General features: G+C 35.5%; 1 long non-coding RNA gene across 2 annotated transcripts in view; it reads left to right on the top strand.

Moving 5' to 3' along the window:
* The window catches only part of LOC129532071 (uncharacterized), a 120,046-nt gene that overhangs the window by 18,784 nt on the left and 85,721 nt on the right, over positions 1 to 15,541 (top strand). Inside the window, exon 1 of one of the 2 annotated variants that reach the window (XR_008677689.2) lies at positions 12,899 to 13,062. The exons of the other annotated variant lie outside the window; for it this stretch is intronic. This is a non-coding gene — a long non-coding RNA (uncharacterized lncRNA). Of the gene's footprint in view, positions 1 to 12,898; positions 13,063 to 15,541 lie in introns of those variants that run through there. 2 annotated transcript variants of the gene reach the window in all.

The raw sequence follows: 15,541 nt of genomic DNA, 5'->3' as shown, positions 1-15,541 counted from the left end.
ACTCTGAAAAAAAATGAGTTGAAACCCATAATTGTCCCAGCTTACTTCTTTGAAAGAGTCTCTAAGCAGTGGTGGTGTGAGGAGGAACCTAACAGGAGCTTATCAAACTCCTGGAGTTGAGGAATTGCACAGTGAATTATTTCAAAAGAGAGATATGCTCAGATAAAGAACCCAGTGATCTGTAGAATGTCCCTCTTGATTATTCAGCAGAATACATTTTAATGCACTGATGTGAAAAAATTCCCCAAGGTCAGGAAAAGAACCACCAGAAAGAATTAGAGGTAACAATGGCCAGTGCTTATAGAGACCAAGAAGGGTCTTGCTACTCACAGGCTGGTCTGGAAAACCTTACAACTAATAGGCATTGGTGAGAGTATATAGTAAACAAGTCTTGCTTCACTCGTGGAAATAATTAGCCCCAGGATAAACCCCTCCCTGGTCTTGCCTGTCAAATCTTATAAAGTAAGATCCAAAAGAATCAAAATGATTTTAAGTAACTTAAGTATGTCTCAGAACAAAGTTAAAGGATATTTTTAGGAATACAAAATGCCCAGTACCCAATAAGATGTGTATCAGGAACACAAAGCTACAGAAATATAAGACCCCCTAATAAGGAGAATAAAAACATCCAAATGAATCCAGAAACGATGCAGATATTACAATAGCCAGACAAGGACACTAAACATTTGTTTTAATTGTACTCCATATGTTAAAAATGTTAGTTAGAAATATAGAATGCATTAAAAAAGATTTAAATCACACATATAGAAATGAAAAAATACCATGTGTGAGATGAAAAATACACTGGATGGGATTAAAGCAGATGATTAGACATTGTGGAGGAAAAGATGAGAGGACTTGAAGTCATAGCAATAGAAACTATCCTCAAATTAACACATAGACAAAAGAGTACAACAGCAAATACATGAGGGAGCATCGGTGAACTGTGGACAATGCCAGTGGACTAATATACATGTAATCAGACTATGAAGGAGGCAGAGAAAATATCTGAACATGTATGGCTATTTTAAAATCTAGTTTGATGAAAACTATAAATCTATACATCCTAGAAGCTCAATAACTTCAAAGGCAAGGGGTACTTAAATTAAGCTTTTGTAATATTTAATATTAATACATATGGTTTTTAATTGTTGAATTATAGTTTGATTTTTCACCACTTCTGCCAGTCATATATTTCACATTGTTTCACGTGCACTAAGTCTAATTCAAATGGATACCTTTTGTAGTCTCATTATTTTTTAATTTAAAATACGTAATTGACAAATAAATATTGAATATATTCAGAGTATACAGTGTAATAATATATGTATACATTGTGTAATATTTACCAAAATCAGATTAACCCACCCATGCTGTACATTAGATACAAAGAACTTGTTAATCTTATGACTGAAAAGATCGTACCCTTTGACCAACATCTCCCCATTCTCCTACCCACCAGCCCCTGCCAACCACCATTCTCTCTGCTTCTATGAGTTTGACCTTTTTAGATTCCACATATAAGTGAGATCATAACGTATTTGTCTTTCTGTGTCTGGTTTATTACACTCAGCCTAAGATCCTCCAGGATCATCCATGCTGTCACAAAAGTCAGGATTTCCCAATTTTTTTAAGCTGATAGTATTTCATTGTATATATGTACAGCATTTTTAAATTCATTCTTCTGTTGTTAGGTTGTTTCCATAGCTCGGCTTTTGTGAATAATGCTTCAGTGAACATGGGGGTGCAGATATCTTTTTGGAGATATTGATTTAATATCCTTTGGATATATACCTAGAGGTAAGATTACTGGATTTTATGGGAGGCTTTATTTTTAATTGCGGGAGGAACCTTCCTACTGTTTTTCATAATAACTGTACCAATTTACATTCCTGCCAACAATGTACAAAGGTTTCCTTTTCTCCACACTCTTGCCAACACTTGTTATCTCTTGTTTATTTCGTACTAGCTATCTTAACAGGTATGAAGTGATATTTCATTGTGATTTTGATTTGCATTTCTCTGATGACTAGTGATGTTGAGAATCTTTTCATTTGCCTCTTGGCCATTCACATGTATCCTTTGGAAAAAATGTCTATTCAGGTCCTTTGCCCATTTTAAAATCAGGTTTTTGTTTTTATTTTTGCTATTGACTTACATTAGTTTCTTATATATTGTAGATGTTAACCCCTTATCAAATATATGGTTTGCAAATATTTCCTCCCATTCCATGGGTTGCCTTTTCATTTTGTTGATTGTTCCTTTGCTAGGAAGAAGCTTTTTAGTTTGATGTAGTCTTACTTGTTTATTTTTTTCTTTAGTCGCCTGTTCTTTTGGTGTTATATCAAAAAATAATTGCTAAGGCCAGTGTCTAAAAGCTTTTTCCCTATGTTTTCTTCTGGAAGTTTTATGATTTCAGAATTTACACGTAAATTTTTAATTCATTTTGAGTTAATTTTTGTGTGTGGTGTAAGACAAGGGTCCAATATTATACTTTGGTGTGTAGATATTCAGTTTTTCTAACACCATTGTGTATTCTTGGTATCCTTATCAAAGATTAGATGGTTGTATTATTTCTGGTCTCTCTAATTTGTTCCATTGATCTATGTGAGTGTTTCTATGTCATTACATACTGCTTTGATTACTACAGTTTTGTAATATAGTTTGAAATTAAGAGTGTGCTGCCTCTAGCTTTCTTCTTCTTTCTCAAAGTTGCTTTTATTGTTTCATGTTTATAAACATAACGGATGACTGATAAGTATGTCCTCATGAAGACTACGCACTTAGCCCGTTGGTTACTGGATAACGGAAAGTCATGCATATATATACTCCTCCTTAAGCCTCTTATTAGCTAGAAAATATAAATTTAGCCTAACCATATAAAAGTTAAAAAGTAAAAGTTAAAAAGTAAAGTTAAAAAGTAAAAAGTTAAAAAGTAAGTAGAAAGTTAAAAGTTAAAAAGTAGTAGAAAGTTTAAAAGTTAAAAGTAAAAAGTTAAAAAGTAAAAAGTAAAAGTTAAAAAGCTAAAAGTTAAAAAGTAGCTTAGCATCTTCTATATAATAGGATGTAAATAAAAGTTGAATTTAAAAAATCCACCTAATAACAAATACTATTTTAAATTATAAAAAGTAGAACCTCTACCTTTTTCAGTATGGTAATCTCCACTGCCATCAGCTTATTGTGAACAGGTACTTTGTAATGAACACATCAAAAAGATTGATTATGGGAAGTCATATTTAAGATTTCTGAAATTGATAAATCTGTTTTTTAAACTATTTTTTAAACCCTGGCTCTTTCATTAGAGAAACTCCAACATTGTTGCCATTGTTATTTAAACTCTGTGTCTTATTGGAAACATTATTAATTTTTAAAAACAATGTGACTGTATTTTGAATAGAATTAAAAAATCACTAAAAGTAATTGGTGACTAATTTATGGACTACTTTAAATAAAGCTTTTGTAATATTTAATATTAATATACATGGTCTTTAATTGTTGAATTATAGTTTGATTTTTCACCCCTTCTGCCAGTCATATATTTAACATTTTATTCAAATGGATACCTTTAGTAGTTCATTATTTTTTAAAAATATTTAATAGCTTTTTGTGGTTCTTGTATATTATTATTCTTTAAAAATCAAACCAAAACTCATATCCTTATCACCCAAAAAGTACATGTGAGGGAGCTTCAAGCGAAGACTGAAACTCAAATTGGTATTTTTCTAGATTCCTGGGGGAAAACAACAACAGTATATAAAGACCTATGGTTGCTAGGTTATGCAACTTTATGATTCACTTTTCTCTTTTGACTGTCAAACTTTTATAACTATATTTATATATTCTTATTCAGGCTTTAATTCACCTGGTGAATCTTTTTTTTTTATTTTTTGGGACGGGGTTTTGCTCTGTCGCCCAACCTGGGGTGCAGTGGTACTGAAACGGAAAAGTTCCCTTATCCCCCTTGCAGGGCATGTGATGTGAGTGTGGCTTGCTTCTTCAGTGCTCTGCTGCTCAAACCTCTAGGGGAAGCACACAGACAACCAGGCTGTGGAGCTCCAACCCCGTGACAGTGTCTAGGGGTGAATGTTTACAGCTCCTGAAGCCCCAGTGGGCATGTGTTACAGGGTGCTCTTTTAGTTTTGTCGTCTATAGGTGGCTTGTCTTAATCAGTTCAATTAGACCCTCCACCTTATCAAAAGGACAGAGGGCTTTCTGTATTCCAGGTTTTTGCCTTGATGTACCAGAGGAATCGAATCACATTTGGGCTTGGAGAATGAGTGCAAGGTTTTATTGAGTGGAGGTAGCTCTCAGCAGATGGGGGAAGTCAGAAGGAGATGATGTGGGAAGGTTTCCCTCTGGAGTTGAGCCTTCCAGCAGCCTGGGCTCTCCTCCGACTGCCCCAGCCAAACTCCACATTCTTCTGCTTCTGCTGGTTGGTGGCCTGCCAGTGTGCTGGTGCCTGTCGGTTAGTTCCTCTCCATGTCCAGCCACCTGAGTGTTGTGCTCCTCTCCATGTCCAGCTGCTTGCGTGTCTGCCTGCTAGGGTCTTTGGTGTTTTTATAGGCAAAGGATGGGGGCGTGGCAGGCCAGAATGGTCTTGGGAAATGCAACGTTTGGATACGAAATGCCTCTCCTCACCTAGGTCCGTGGGGGTGGAGCCCTAGCCAGGGACCACACCCTCCTCTACCCAGCATTTCCCTTCCCCAGCTCTGTATCATTTAAAGGGACCATGCTCTTCCCTTCCCAGCACTTCCCTTCTGTATCAGTACCCTCACAGATGACTGCAGCCTCGACCTCCCTGGACAAAGTGATCCTCTAACCTCAGTCTCCCAAGTACCTGGGACCGTAGGCACACGCTATGATGCCAGGCTAATTAAAAAAAAAAAAAATGTAGAAATGAGGTCTCCTTATGTTGCCCAGGCTGGTTTTGAACTCCTGGGTTCAAGCGATTATCCCACCTTGGCCTCCCAATGTGCTGGGATTATGGGCATGAACCACTGCACCCAGCCTACCTGGTGAATCTTGATTCTTTTTTCAAGACTCAAAATTAGCTCCTCAGTGAAGATTATCCTTTAAACTCAGAGTTAAGAGATACCTCTTGTGTATTGCACAGCACTGTGTACTCTGCAGCTTCCATTATGATTCCTATGTGTTATGCTAAACTATGATGTCTTTGAGGGAGGGTCATAGCTGCGTATCTTATACGATAATTGATACAGTCCCTGGCATAAGGGTAAATACTTTGTAAATGCTTTTTGAATAGTCATTTTTAAAGAAATTGACGTGGAAAGATCACAACATTTATTATCATGTAGTTTTAAAAGAAGCTAAATATGTTATTTTGCTTAATTCTTTACTCAATTGCTATCATTGTTTTCAATATTACAATGATGGTGCAGGAAAGCAGACAACGTGTTTCTTTCTAAAGCTGTTTTATAAATAGACTAAAAGTATTAGATATTTACTAGTACTTTTTACACTGGTTGAAATGACCCAATTTTTTTCATCTTTCCTCAAAATACATATATTTTCACAATTCAAATAATATTTGTAGATACAAATTAATTTATATATTGTAAATAAAGTGTTTTAAATCATAGAATGCTATGCAGAGATGAGACAGTAATAGGAATACTTCAAATATAATTTTCATTCTTTACATAATTTTTAAATATGGGTTCTACATGGTAGATTTTATAAACATGATATCATATTTGGCTTCTATATACCAGTTTTTAAAAGGCTTGCTGCCAAAAAAAGAAAAAGAAAACAACTGAATATCATTAGAAGGTTATCAGAAATAGGAAAGAGTAACAAAAAAACACGGTCCTCTGAATAAAGATATACAAAGATGGAGAAGACATATATGGTCCATGATGGATTTTAATAAATCCTAGGAAAGAGGTAGGAATGGTTCAGTGAGAAATTCAAAGAACTTGGAGTCAGGAAAACGTATCCTCTGGGTCTCACTTCAAACAAGCATCGAATAAGACACCAAAAACATAAAAGCACCAGGACCAAAGGAATAGTAATTTTCACATCAAGTGTTTTTTAATTAGATATTTCTTTTTCAGATTATACCATATACCCCCCCTTTTTTTTTTTTTTTTGCTAAAATGCAGTTACTTTGCAACAAACTTACTCTGAATGAGTTTTCAAATAGTCTTTCAAGTGTGTTAAATTATAATTACAGTTTGTATGGCCTGCCCAAGAATGACTATTCTTGCATGTAATTTGCTCATGTACTCTGGGAGTAGGAAATGATTGAGGCTATGAAATACTAACAGGCCTTATTATGAGAGGGGAGCATTTATGTTTGGATTTCTTAAAACTGCAGTGTGGAAGTCCTCTATTGTTTATTTATTCTTATGTTTAGCATTTCAATTTTGCCACTAACTTTAGGAAACTCATGTATGTGTTAGTCATCAACCAGCAAGAATAATTGTCAATTTGTAAGTCTTAATTCTATTTCTATCATAAATGATATGCTTTTGTAGCCTGAATTGTGAACTTAAACTCTAACATAGTTGCAGTGTGAAGAGCTTATTTCTGTTTTATAGTGTCATGAGGTTGTTAGGAAGATTGAGGAAGATATGGCATGTGAAAGTGCTTTGCAATTTTTAGGAAATGATCCAAATGTAAAATATTAATTTTATTTATTAGAGTACCTAGTGTGTGTTGGGCACTGATAAACCTTATAGTCAGCATGATTTAAATTGACACTAGGAATTTCCAAATGGCATTATAGGTTTTTTTATTTTAACCATTCAACCATGATTACACACTTTAGGAATGGAAAATCTGTTTTTATTCACTGATGGAAATTTATTAATTTAGTGAAGGAAAAGCAATTTAAATCCATATTTTATTATTTGCTGTTACCCAATTGAGGTATTAGTCTCTCTTTGGTCTTTAGCCACAGTGTATTTTCAATGTTATGTTTCATCTAGCTCATGTGGATTGTGGAAATAAGTAATAATAATAAAATTTTGTATTGATAAATAGACTATGAGTCATTTTACTATCAATAGTGAATGTGTATAGTTTATTTTTATGGCCTGGCTCCATGTCATTACACAGAGATTCACACAAATAGATTTCTCTGTTGGTACCTTTCTTTGTTACTGTCTTTTTGTTGTTGTTTGTTTGTTTGTTTTTGCTGCTACCTCCCTTTGTTATCACCTTTCTTTGTTAGTCCTTCCTTTGGCAAGTTCACTGGATAATTATGTGATAGTGTCAATATGCCACATGTTAGAGAGAGTTGATTGAGTACTTTCTAATCAAAAGATAGTGTACCATTCATGGTTCTACTTGCCTGGTTTCCAAAATGGATTTATTCTCTGATTCCAGTAGCCAAAACTATCTTCAACCATGTACTGCGATTTTTATATCTAAAGAAACAGCACAATAGAAAGCAGTGAGAAATTTGGTTAATCTGAGTTCTCTCTTGTGCAAGTTCTATCCCTTCCTATCTCTCTTTTCAAATGCCAGTCAGTTAGAAATTGTTGTCTTTTCACACAACCCCAAATAGCCTCACTCCAATGCAATATTTGCCGATAGAGGCAACTACATAGACCAAGAGGAGGGAAATTGTTTGTGTAAGTGCTTTTGTTCCCAGGAATCTCTGATATTAAAAGAGAAATTTTTTCCATGTGAATTTTTATAGACGTGAATTTGAGGGGCAGGTCCTAATTAAAGCAGGTCCTACTGGAGTTGATGGTTTTGCAACCCTGGTACTGTCCTTTTGGCTCAGAGAATGCTCCCAGGACCAATGCCTGGGAGCTGAGCCCTTTCAGCTCACAGTGATGCTGACTGCTTTCAAGTCGGCCTGTGTCTCCCCCTTCTGGCTCTGGACTGGGTGGTCATTTCACAGTCTTTGCCCAGAGTCACCTTGTCAACTCTGTAAATAACTTCCTTGATTACTTACAAATCCTTAAGCCAGGATTTGTGTTCTGTCTATGTCACATAGGAACTGGGGGCAGCTGGGAAGAGCCACACTTTAGGAGCTTCCTGGTCTCATTGTGCTGTCCAGCACATAATGATGTATCTGTGCTCAGGTTGTTACAGAACAGCCCGACTTCCCAGAGGGAGAAGGGAGAACTGGATGGAGTAAGAGCCTCCTCTGTCCTTGATGTTAACCTTACTTATGTAACTCATCTCCTTTGCTCTAGACCAAAGCCTGAAATGGGGAATATTAACATAAGAGCACAATCCTTTTGAGCTCCTTTTCAAGCTCTTGATTTCCTTTTCTTGATTGGAGACTGTGGCTTTTTATTTTTCCCATCCTTCATTATTATGCCTTTCTTCTTCCTGACTCCATCAAAACCTTAATGACAGAAAGAAATAACTTCTATTATTTCAGGTGAACTCTATCAACTTATTTCTCCAAGCTAAATTGTTAAATTGCTGAAGGGTTGGAGAGCTTGCAGTAGGAATTTGAAAACAAAACAGAACAAAACAAAAACATGAAATGACACTCAAGACAACCAGTAGAGCTTGAAGGTATATTTATTTGGGGGTGTGGAGGGTAAACCAGCAGGGTTCTGATATTCAAAAAAGCAAAAGAGTAAATAAAAATAATCTTAAAATTAATTTTGAAGGTATTGTTTTTATCCCCTGCTAGAATGTTATATGAAAATATCATAATAGCGAAGATTTTTTTATAGTGGCTGCTCATAAAAAATGCTCAGAAAGTATTTATTTTGTGAATGAATGATATGTAATACATATTAAAATGTTAACACCACTATTAATTTTTAGATTTATTATACTGTGTTAAGAGAACATGAACTGTATTATTCCTCTTTTTAAAATATTTGGATGTCTTCTTTATGCTTAAGTATAAGAAAATACTTATGATTATTCCATGATGCTAGCAAAAAGACACATTCTCTGTTAAGTCTCTCATCATTCAACCTTATTAATTATATTATTTCTTTTTTTCTTTTTTCTGTTATTTATCTCTTTCTGCCTGTTTGGGTGAAGATTGAAATATATTAGACTCCCATTATTACAGTATTTTTTCTACTGCTTTTAATTCTTCCTCTGCTTTTCTTTTCCCTTCTTTCTTCTCCTCTTTCTTTTCCTTCTTTCCCCCTTTTTTCGTTTTTATTTCCTCTATCTTCCTTGTTCTTCTCTTTGTTTTCTTTTTTTATTCTATTTACCCCTTTTATCATTATTATTTTGTATGCTATCACAGTCTGTTCTGTGGTATTTGGTACATGGTATTTGATTTTGATTATAAACTTTATTAACAAAACAATCATATTTATATATTTACTTCTTTGTTCTAATTGAATTGTAATTTAACAGGGTAAAATTTTTTCCTTTTCTTTTTATTGCATGTGCATTATATATATTATATATATATATTTGACTTCTTGAAATAATGTGAACTATTTACTTCTAGATGTATCACATGTAGATAGACTTTAGTTGCATTTTTAAAAGTCAATGTGAATCTTTGTCTTTTATTGAGGGAAATGAACGCACTTATAATTACTGTCCATACCAGACACATATTTTATTTGTTTTCTTGGCTTATTCTTTCTTTTTTTAATGACAAATAAAAAACTGTATATATTTATGGTGTACATTATGTTTTCATATATGTAAACATTGTGGAATGGCTAAATCAAGCTAATCAACATATGCATTACCTCATTTATTATTGTGGTGAGAATATTTAAAATCTAATCTCTTAGCAATTTTCGTTTATACAATATATTGTTATTAGCTATAGCCACTGCAATGTACAATAGATCTATTGGATGTATTTCTCTCGTATAGCTGAAATTTTGTATTCTTTGACCGACATCTCCCTAATCCCCCAATCCCCGGCCTTTATCCTCTAGTGCCCTTCATTTTCTTCTCTGTTTCTATGAATTTCACTATTTTAGATTGAATAGATGAGATTATGTGGCATTTGCCTTTCCATTTCTAGTTCATGTCGCTTAACCTAAGTTGCATTGTTTATATACCTCCTTTAGCATTTCTTATAGTACAGGACTTCTGTAATGAATTCTTTCAGGTTTTTTATATCTTAAAGTCCTTATTTCACATTAAAAAAAAATTTCTGGGTATAGAATTCACCCAGACAGGTTTCAATTTTCTTTCTGCATTAAATGTGCTGCTCCAGGTCTTCTCACTCGCATTCTTTCTGATAAATAATCTGCATCACCTTTAACTTTGTTCTGCCATATAATGTGTATTTTCTTCCTCCAACTGCTTTTAAGATGTTCTTTTTATTACCATTTTAGAGCAATGTGATTATTATATACATAGGTGTGGTATTTTCATGTATCTTATCTGTGGATTTTTGAGCTTTTTGGATTTGTGGGTTTATAATTTGTATCAAATTTAGAAATATGAGGACTGTTTTTTCAAACATTTTTTTCTGTCACCTTTGTTTCTTATCTTTGTTAAAGACTTGGATTACAGATCTATGAAGCCATCTAAACTTGTCATACAGCTCACTGATGCTCTGCTAATTTTTTTAAAAATTAATTTTTCTCTGTATTTTATTTTGGATAGTTTCTGTTTTTGTCTTCTTTACATTAACTAGCTTTTCCTTCTGCAATATCATAATGTTGTTAGTTTCATCTACTGTATTTTTGATTCTTCATACTGTATTGTAGTTTTCATCTCTAAAAGTTCCTTTTTGGCATATATATACATCTTCTAGGTCTCTACTTAACTTTTTGAACAAATGGAATGTGGTTATAACTTTAAAAATATCCTTGTTTGCTAATTCGAACACCTGTGTCATTTCTGGTTTATTCTCGATTGATTTTTGTTTTTCATTATGAGCTGTATTTTCTTGCTTGCTTTCATGACAAAATCTTTTGTTTGGGTAGTAGACATGTGAATTTCACCTTGTTGGGTAGCTTATATTTTTGTATTCCTGTAAATGTTCTTGAGCTCTGTTCTTAAGCACAGTTAAATTACCTAAAAAGATTTTAATCTTCTTAGATCTTGCTTTTAATCTTTTTTAGGTAGGACCAGAGCAATGTTATCCTAGGGCTAATCCTCACCTCTGAGACCTTTCTAAGTATACTATCAAATATCCTGTAAATCTGAACTTTTCCTGATTGACTGGTAAGAGACTGAATTCCTGGCCAGTTACTGTTTCCTCTAATTATTTCAGGTAGTTCTTCTCCAGTCTGTTTTTTTTTTTTTTCACTTGTTTATGCTGATCAGTGCCCAGTTCAGTACTTGAGAGGAACACAACACAGGATCCCAGAGTAGTCTCCATGTGTGGAGTTCCCTTTTTCAGTACTTTATCTTGTGACCTTGACCTGCTTTGGTTTCCTGGGACTCTCAGTTCTGTCTCCCCATTGTAGGGAATCTCCTGGGCTCTGCTTAGGTTCCCCCTTGTTGGGCTGTAGTCTGAGAACTTTCTTAGGACACTAAGCTGAGTGACGGTAGTACTCATCTTTCTCTGAGAGCGCCCCATCTTTCAGAGATCACTCCCCTTCATTCCTAATGTAATGGGGCTTGCAAACCATTGTGTATGTACTGTTTGGCTTTTTATTATTGTTGTAATTTCATGTGAAAAGGTAAATTGGGTTCCTTTTGCTTCATCTTAGCCAGAAGCCTCCTTCATTTTTCTTATTTTTTTTTTTTAAATTTGGGCTTTATATTGTCTTTGCATTTTGTAAAATTAAATTTGATTGCATATAGTTCTGTTACAATTTTATGTATGCTTCTGCTTGATTTTAGTGTTTGAAATTCTATTTTAAATATTAGCTTCCCTTTTCATTTACTTAGATTTTAAAATTAATTTTATATTTCAGTTTTCATATGTTCTGCTGTTCAGTTACTTCTTTATCAATATACTTGTATATTGTCTTCACTAGTTGTGTCATATAATGTGTACATTCTCAAAGATTTTCAAGACCACAATTCAGTTTTGAAATTAGTCTATTCAAGACTTCTAATATTTATAACACATCATTTCTGGTGTGGGGGCAAATGGTGAAGTTTACTTTTATTTTTTTTTTTTGGTTTACCTCTATTTTCCAAATTTTTTTTCACTGAATTTACACTTTTATTACATAAAAGTTTATTTTGCAAGAAAAATGCTTTTCTGTTCTGTCTGGATTATTCATTTTTAAAGAAGACCTTATTGCTATGCTGCTGTATTTCTGTTTACTTCTCCTTGTCCTTGAAAGGCGAGAGATTTATTGAAGCCAAATATACCCTCCCTTCAAATGAGAGGTGTGCAATGTTCTTGGATCCTCCCACTCCCCTTCTATGTGGTATTCTAAAACAAAAATCTTCCTTTTTTATGTTAAACTGGAGGGCTTTTGGGTATAAATTTGTGTTATCATTAAAAAATCAAAAAGCCTTGGATCCACAAGAGAGGAGCAAGGTCCTGTTGGAGGAACTTTATTCCTTCATCCCACAATGTGTATGTGGAGATAACTCTTCTCCTAGGGATCAGGTTTCTAAATCCAGTCGTCTTGCTCTCACCTCAGTTTGCTTGCGTGAACAGCTCTTTTGATACTGTGGCCCAACAGCCTCAGTGCAACCTCTGCCGCACCAGGGAGAAGTCCCCTGGCACTGCCATCTTTCCACTTAGTACACATATATTTTTAAATGCTTCAGTAAACATCTTTATCTTTCCCTTTGTATTGATTCCCAGGAGCATTATTACTTCCTGAGAGTGGTGGGCACATTTAACAAATATTTTCAAATTGGCCAGGCGTGGTGGCTCACGCCTGTAATCCCAGCACTTCCGGAGGCCGAGTCGGGTGTATCCCCTGAGGTCAGGGTTCGAAACAGCCTGGCCAACATGGGGAAACCCTGTTTTTACTGAAATTACAAAGTTAGTCAGACGTGGTGGTGCGCGCGTGTAATCCCAGCCACTCCGGAGGCTGAGGCGCAAGAATCTCTTAGAACCTGGGAGGCGGAGCTTGCAGTGAGCCGAGATTGCGCCATTGGACTCCAGCCTGGGTGACACAGAGCGAGACTCTGTCTCAAAAAAAAAAAAATGCCGGGCGCGGTGGCCCAAGCCTGTAATCCCAGCACTTTGGGAGGCCGAGGCGGGCGGATCACGAGGTAAGGAGATCGAGACCATCCTGGCTAACATGGCGAAACCCCGTCTCTACTAAAAATACAAAAAAATTAGCTGGGCGTGGTGATGGGCGCCTGTAGTCCCAGCTACTCTGGAGGCTGAGGCAGGAGAATGGCGTGAACCCGGGAGGCGGAGCTTGCAGTGAGCCGAGATCGCGCCACTGCCCTCCAGCCTGGGCGACAGAGCGAGACTCCGTCTCAAAAAGAAAGAAAGAAAGAAAGAAAGAAATGTTTTCAAATTACTTGCTTTCTAGAAAAAAAAAAATACTAGGCTCCTTTTGCTCTTTGCTCTTGCCGTTTTAATGTGAGGAAAAGCTATGCTATCACTATACCAGTTTCTTGGGTAAACATTTTTCTTATTACTTTAATTTGCCTTATTTTGTTTACTAGTAAGGATAAATTTTCTTCGTGTGTGTGCGTGCTTGTGCCATTTGGAGTAAATTACATGTTCAGATCCTTTAGCCATTTTTCTCTAGGGTTTTTAATTATTCTGTGAAAATTTCTGTGTTGCCCCATACACATTAAGGTTATTAACCTTTTTATATACTTTACAGACTTCTTTATTGTTTACAAGTACACTAAGTTTTATTTTTTCTCTCTTATTACACACACGCACACACACACAGACCATACTATAACATTTTTAATTTAATCAAATTAATAAATATTTCACTTTTTAATTTCTTTTATTTTATTGGAAAACTTCATGGAGAAATGGGATAACTAAATATAAATAAATCCATCTTCTTGCTTCTCTTAGTTGAATATTTGTTAACTGAATGAACAGATAAATTCAGATAAAATTATAGTTTCCCTCCTCCCATCCACCCACCCTGCGTTGCTTTAACCACTTCCAAGGTCTCATGTTGTTGACATTATTAATATTTTATACCTCAAGAAGCAATGCTCACTCTTTTTAACAGCCAACATTACACCATTTTGTAGATCTGTTCAACTCCATTTCTGCTATCTCTGTAGATAGAGAAGGGTTAGTAAGACTGATTGACCAGGAGAAAGTGAAATGTAAGGTTACCCAAACTGAGGTAGGCAATACATTATCTCAAAACTTAGTGATGTGAACCATCCATTTATTATGCCTTTTGATTCTGTGGGTGAGGAATATTGACAGGACACAACAGGGAAGCTATGCCTTTGTTCTGCCATGTTTGGAGCCTAGTTGGACTCAAAGCCTAGGGTTATAGTTATCTGAAGGTATGCCCACACACATGGCTGGTGATTGAGGCTGATTGTCAGCTGAGTCCTAAACTGAAGATGTCAGCTGGAACACTTATCTGCTGGCTCTTCTTGTTGCCTGGGCTTCCACTTGCTATCATGGTGGGATCGAATAATAAATGTCCTGAAAGAAAACTGCATTTCTTGTCATGAGCTACCCTTGAGAGACACATATCATCATTTCTGCCATATTCTATTTGTTAAAAATTAGTTATTAAATTTGGCCCATATCCAAAGAGAGGGAACAAAGACCTATGCTTCTCAGTGGAAGAATGTCAATGTCACTGAAAATCTATTTCCAGTTTCTTTTCCTGTTAAACTTTCTGTCTCACTTGCTTCTCACTTTCAGTGGCTCCTCTTTTCTTCATGCCAATGAAGATGTAAAATGTTGATCCTTTTCTTTGATTTTCCTAAAAGAAACTCCCACAAGATATTTATATATGTAGCAGATTTTCCTGGGGGTTTGGTGTCTGTGTAGAAGGGGACATGGTTGGTAGTTGTAGAGGGAATAACATGATAGCCACTATGAAGAAAATCATTAAAATTTGAATATAAACAACTCTGCTATTAAAGACCCCTTGGAATATTCCTGTCATCAAGAACGTCTGACTGATCTACATTTCTTTATTGGCATTCACCTCTATCATGTGACGTGATTTTCCTCTACTCTATCACTTCTCCTCCTCTCTTTTTCTGCTTTTTTACATGCCCATTTTCTACTGGTGTCATTACTATCGATATTTAGTTATTTTATTTCATCACCAGCTTCCAGCAAGGGGAAGTATATGTGGCACCTGAGCTCCAGGTCAATTATGGGCAATCCTACAAGGGCAGAAGCTGCATTCATTTGTAATTTTAAAAACAAATTTGCCTCACCAAAAAAACTATCACATGAGTAAACAAATGAGTAAGCATATAATTTTTTTCAAACATGTTGATAATATTCTTTTTAGCATCAAAAATACCCTTTATTGCAAAGACACTACATTTGTGATAGTTTGAGGCTGGGAGCAGAGGCCCAGGCCTGTAATCCCAGCACTTTGGAAGGCCAAGGTGGACGGATCACTTAAGGTCAGGAGTTTGAGACCAGCCTGGCCAACATAGCAAAACCCCATTACTACTAAAAATACAAAAAAAAAAAAAAATTGGCTGGGCATGGTGACACGTGCCTATAGTCCCAGCTACTCAGGAGGCTGAGGCAGGAGAATCACTTGATTGAACTCAGGAGGCG

The sequence above is a fragment of the Gorilla gorilla genome, chromosome 11 (assembly GCF_029281585.2).
Source record: "Gorilla gorilla gorilla isolate KB3781 chromosome 11, NHGRI_mGorGor1-v2.1_pri, whole genome shotgun sequence".
NCBI classification, from domain to species: Eukaryota; Metazoa; Chordata; class Mammalia; order Primates; family Hominidae; genus Gorilla; species Gorilla gorilla.
Note: the sequence above shows the minus strand (reverse complement) of the source record. Positions and strands in the feature narration are given on the sequence as shown.